Raw genomic sequence first — 6,567 nt, 5'->3', positions numbered from 1 at the left:
GAAGTTTACCTCATGAAGAGGTTGTTTGAGTTGCAGATGAAGGATGGGGTCTCCATTGCGTCTCACTTGAATGAATTCAGTACTATTTTCAACCAGCTTCAGGCTCAGAAGCTAAATTTTGATGCGGAGACTAATGCAATATTCCTCTTGTGTTCATTGCCATCCTCATGGGATACCTTTCGTACAACTATGAGTAACTTTGCATCTAGTGCAGTGACTTAAGTTTGATGATGTTGTGGGTAGCTTGTTGACCGAGGAGATTAGACGAAAGTCTATGGATGGCAACAAGAAGGATGCAGCCTTAAATGTGCGAAGAAGAAGATCACAGTTCAAGGGGAATTCCCAAGAAAGAGGGAAGTCTTGTAGCAAATCGAGGGCATGGAACATTGAGTGTTACTATTGTGGCAAGAAGGGCCACATGAAAAAGGATTGCTACAAGCTGAAAAGAGAGCAAAAGGATAAGAAAAAGAATGCAAATTGGGGTGCAAATAATGAGATCAATGCAGTCTCTGATGATAGTGACAATGACATTCTCTTCATGTCTAGTCTACTTATAGAGTTGCTTACCACTTCAGATGATTCATATTCCTAGGATTGGATTTTGGATTCTAGTGATTCATTCCATGTTACTCCCCATAGGGAATGGTTCTTCACTTATGATAGTGGAAAGACAGGTTGTGTGCATCTTGGAAATAACTATGCATGTGACATAGTGGGAGTAGGTGACATAAAGTTTTCTTTTGCAAATGGGTCTGCATTTGTTTTGAAAATGTGAGACATGTGCCTAAGTTGAGGAAGATCTCATTTCAATGGGTCAGCTAGATGATCGTGATTTCAGATCACCTTTGGCTTTCAAAGTTTGAAAATTCAAAAGGGCTCTATGGTTTTGGCAAGAGGTGCCAAGTGTGGGACATAAATTGTGAGCATTGTCTCTATGGGAAGTAGACTAAATCATCCCATAAAAGAAGGGGAAAGAAAGAGCTTGAAAGGCTTGATTTGGTGCATTTAGACGTTTGTGGTCCCATGCTTACATGGTCATTAGGTGGGGATACATACTATGTGACATTCATTGATGATGCAACTAGGAAAGTGTGGGCTTATGCTATAGCTTGGAAGAGCGATGTGTTCCAAGTATTTCAGAAATGGTTGGTTTTGGTTGAAAATCAGTCTGATAGAATGCTTAGATGCCTACATACTGACAATGGTGGAGAGTTTCTCTCTCATGACTTTCGCATTTCTATGATGCATGTGGGATTAAGAGGGAGCTCACATCCCCTCATACTCTAGAGCAAAATCTAGTTGTAGAATAGATGAACCGAACCATTCAGGAAAGGTTGCAATGTATGCTTTCCAATGCAAGTCTTTATGGTGGTTTTTGGGCTGAGGCAATGAGACTGCAGTGCATGTGATCAATAGATCACCTAGTAAGATTTTGGATGGTGTTATTCTTGATGAATAGTCATGGAGTGGCAAGAAGCCCTCTTACTCTCATTTGTGTATATTTGGGTGTGAGGCATTAGCTCATGTGCCAAAAGAGCTTCAGAAGAAGCTAGATCCTAAGTTTAGGAAATGCATCTTTTTGGGTTACGGTGAAAGTGGAGAGATGGGCTATCGTCTCTGGGATCCAGAAGCAAAGAAGATTATATGAAGCCATGATGTGGTTTTCAATGAGAAGAAGATGCATAAGACACCCATGAGGGAACTGGAAATGAGGAGAATCACTTTCCAGGATGTGAATCCATGTGCATATGTTGATAGACAAAAGATGTCCATGCATCGAATGTGTAGAAAATGGTCCCACCAGGTACTCCCACAAGTACACAATCAAGGTCAGATGATGGATCATCTATTGGTGGAAATGATGATCCAAATGTGGCTAATATGCAGATGGGACAACAAGTTGAAATGCCTTGAGAAGATTCACTAGAGTGTTTAGACCGGCTAAGAGATTTGTTCCAAGGGCAGATTTGCTTACTAATTGCAGGGAGCCTTCTTGCTACATAGAGGCTATGATGCACAAGGATCAACACAAGTGGGAGTATGCTATGAAATCAAAGATTAGTTCACTCATGAAGAATAAGACTTGGGACTTGGTTTCTTTGCCACATGAAAAGAAAGCATTGCCATGTAAATGGGTCTACAAAATGAATGTCACAGGTGGTGATGTGCCAAAGTACAAGCCCTATTTGGTTGCTAAAGGGTTCAATAAAGACAAGGGTGTGGACTTTGCTAAGATCTTCTATCCAGTTGTGAGGATTACCACACTTAGCTGCATACTTGGACTTGTGGCAATAGAGGATATGGAGCTTATGGAGATGGATATCAAGACAACTTTCTTGCATGGGGATCTGCATGAGGAAATTTACATGGTACAGCTCGAAGGCTTTAAAGCAAAGGGCAAAGAGAATGTTTGCAAGCTAAAAAACAATCTTTCGACAGATAGCTTCAAACACACTATGTTGTGCCTTCTCACTATGTTGTGCTTTGAAGGAGGCTTCCAAGGACTGTGATGCACACGTGTACGTGCATTGGAATGAGGTACATTAGTGCATTGCCCCTTTCCATATGCACATTCAAGCAACTTGTTAACTATGCTAGGGATCGTGTGCCACTCTTATGTGTAGTTGCACTTTGTGAGCAACCTTCCATAGCTGTTGAATGCTTATCCAAGGATCTAAGACCCATGTTTTTTTCTTCAATTTCAAGTTGGGACTAGTGGTGTGTGACTACATTGTCCACAATCGAGTATGGAATTGGAGATGTTTTACTACAAGACATGGGCCTCTTTTTGACACTATCTTTTGACGCTTTACGGGTGCAAGCACGGGCACGAAGATCATTGGTACGGTTGGTGGGCATGGAAGATGTCAATGTAGACATCAAATAGCCATCGGTATGGTTGTTGATATACCTGTCGGTATAGGGGTTGGTATATACCAACCCCTATACCAACATATCTACCGATTACCATACAGACTGCTACCAACTTTTTTATTGACGCTTTCACTGACTTCTGGGTACAATTTTCCATACCGATGTTTTTACAGAACGTCATTTCCAAGGGTCCCAAAATATTTTTAGACCACAAGTTTGGTCATTTGAAAGATAAAAAATACAAGAGTATGTAGACCGAAATTGAGATCAAAACACTTATATATTGATAGTAAACTTAACATACAAATTAATGTACAAAATGTCACTATAAAAATGTGAGGGCCAAATTACACATAAGAAGACTCATCAATGCCAAAACTATGAATCAGTAGCATTTACATTGATGGCTTCATCTTGATCCAAGTCTTGTGTGCCAAATATGTCTATCTCAAGGTTTAAATACAATTGATCGCCTACATCATCATCCCCTACTATATGTCTACCTAAGACCTAATCCTCTAGTTCACCTACCTCTAGTTCTCCCTCTTCTTCCCCAAAATCGCGATCTCCACCATCCTCCATTACAGTGTCATTATTCTCACTTTCTTCATGGCCCATATCATCATCATCATCCTCTTCCCTAGATCCATCAGCATCATTATTTGGATCTTCTGCTGGCATCTCCATACACATATTCCTACCTTCAAAAATATGTTTGCTTCGAGGAGCAACTTGGACCACGTACCACCATCTTGGATCGAAATGATCCAGATGAAATACCACCTACGTTGAAGATACAAATTAGGTGCTAGTAATTATATTCATTTATGCTCAAGTATAAATAAATAAATAAATAAATAAATATATATGAACAGATATCTACTAACATTTGTTTGAAAACTAAGATATTAGCTTTTAATCAATTCATTAGTGTGTACCTATTCACAATGCTCTAGAAGAACAGAGGTATCACTTTCATCAGTCCAGGGTCTGATGGAGTCAATGGCAAAGAAACCACAACTGTCTCTCTTGACTATAACATTGGGACCATTGTAGATAGTTCTAAACCATTTGACATCAAGAATGAAAATACTAAATTGACTAAAATAAACTTCATAGATGTCATGTATGGCCCCATAATAATCTAACTGTGAGGAGAGAAGATTGGTATTAGAAGCACTTTCTGGGCTATCTTGTACAAAGTTAGCCATGACTCCACAATCATATGTGACTCTCCTTGAATAGATGCCTTCCACACAAAAATGCCGTCCATGTGACCATAATGCATAGTAATTTTTGTACTACAAAAGAACATGATTAAAATAATGAGGATGCATTTTGTGGTGATTGTGATCATAAATACCCAAATTAAGTAGAAAGGTTGAAAACTTACATGTGGTATACATCAACTGCAAGGTCCCGCTCTCGATTAGTTATGTCCTCTCCATCATGTTTGGCTTCATGAAGGGCGTCTTGTAGCCAATCAAATGACATGTGTCTAGGGAGAAGAGTAAGGTCTGGTGGATATGGCACCGTCTGCCTATGCATGACTCTAAATCTCACCCTCTCATTTATTATTTTTTATTTGGCCTCTTCATATCTCTCCACCCATCTTTGCATCTTGGGACTATTGAGCACACAAAACTTATTGAATTTCTCTTTTTGCTCTTTGCTCATCTTTCTTTCAACCCCTGTACCTTGGGGAACCTCTACAATGACACGATCGTTGTCCTTGATGTTCTAAGCATGTGGCATATCAAGATCCATGGATGCAAGAAACTCTGTGATGTATACTAATGACTCTTGCACAAGCAATCCCTCCGCCATGCTTGCTTCGGGTCTAGCTCTCTACCTTACAAATCCCTTCAAGGTTGTCATAAACCGTTCAAGGAAAAACATCTAACGACTATGAATGGTTCTCGCAATGGTGACTTCATCAACTATGTGTACAAGCAAGTGTGCACCTAAGTCATCATAATGCTTGAGGGAAATTGCTTCTCAAGCAAGCACACAGCATGGAGCCCAACTTAGCCCTCTCAATGCTTGATACAGAGATCTCTTTTTGTGAGATCCACCTATTCCACATGCACTTGTAAGATTCGGTAATTTATACCCATCATTTAAAATTGTATGAAATATAAGGAAGGTGGTATAATAGTAAGCATACCTGACAATGCCACTGATCTTGTAGATAGTGGTTCTAACATATTTTGATTGATAAGCATCCTCTCACTATAATTGGGAGGATAAACTGCCCAAGCAAAATAGGAGTTATAACAATGTGTCAAATCATATAAGTTAATTACACGAAAGCATTTCAATCTTAGTTCTACTCTTATTTCAAGCTAACATGTAGAATATCTATAAGAACTTACGCCAATCATGGGACTTGAGGCCACTAAACTTATTGTCCCTTGTAAACGCACCCCTTAGGCAATGCATGTGTCCCATGTGTGTCCAAAAAGATGCAATATCTGCCTTGATCCTTGCCTCCTCTACCTTGGAAAGGATCCATGGTGCCTTTGGGAGAACAATTCGTGGAGGATGCTCTTGGGTTCGTGAACCACCCTCCTAAATTGTAGAACCAAACTCTTGAGTTCTATGCATATGCTCTTGGGGTCACAAGTGAGGCATCTTACCCATCTCGTGCAAGTCTTCTTGCACTCCCCTTGTGTCTTTGTCACCAACCAAGTGTGCTGAAATAGAAGCCCCCATATTCTTGAACATATGCATGGGATCCAAGAGGTGATTGATTTTTAACTTGCCCCAATATGGAAGCTCATGAAAGATAGACAGCTGGTCCATACTAGGAGGAGGCTCCTCACTATTAGTTCTCCAATCTCAAATCTAGTAACTTGCCTTCCTACGGACTGGTGGTGGATCAAGTTGACCTTCACGTGCAGGATGATCAAGCGAAAGATATTGAGCATGACCTTTATAAACCATCTTCCTCATATGTTTAGAGTGTCTCACATTCAAACTAGGGCCACAAATAGGACAAGCATGGTACCCTTGTGTTTTAAGTCCTACATATATGCATGGACACATAGGTCATTTGACATAGATCACACCATAATAGAATCATAAAGGTATCAATAGGCATGTAAGAGCACGTACCTGCACAGCCCCCAAATCCTGGATAGTCATGCATGGTCCACATCAAAATTCCCTTGATGCACATGTCTGCAGCTCTCGCCTTAGGGCTCTAGAAATATCAAAGACATGTATGCCCCTCCATAGGGTCTACTTGATCAAGGGTGCCATGTACACGTCCATATTTTGGGCCTTGTACTTCCCTTGGGGCACCAACTCAATGTGTAATATGTTACTACCCTTATCCAAGACCCAAGGTATGGGGGGACAAGGTCCATACATAATATGCATGGCTTTCCTTAATATGCAAGGGAAAAATATGGAAATTTCATGTCACCCCTCCCACAAAATATAAGGTATATACCTTGAAGAATATGCAAGATTTTAAGATTTGTACATATTTTTCATAATATGTGAGGCCCAAGGGGGGGGGGGGTCTTTTGAAGGGGGGGTAAAACAAAAAATACACTAAAATGTGAAAACCCATCTCCTTTCAAATTAATGTAACTTTTTCATGTGCTACCCAAATTTCAAGGTGTAAAGACGTATTTGTAGCTCTTTTAGTGTATAACACAGCCATGTTAATTTGAATAATTTCCA

The sequence above is a fragment of the Dipteris shenzhenensis genome, chromosome 21, assembly GCF_047967505.1.
Source record: "Dipteris shenzhenensis isolate YYH24624 ecotype China chromosome 21, Dip_SZ_1.0, whole genome shotgun sequence".
NCBI classification, from domain to species: domain Eukaryota; kingdom Viridiplantae; phylum Streptophyta; class Polypodiopsida; order Gleicheniales; family Dipteridaceae; genus Dipteris; species Dipteris shenzhenensis.
Note: the sequence above shows the minus strand (reverse complement) of the source record.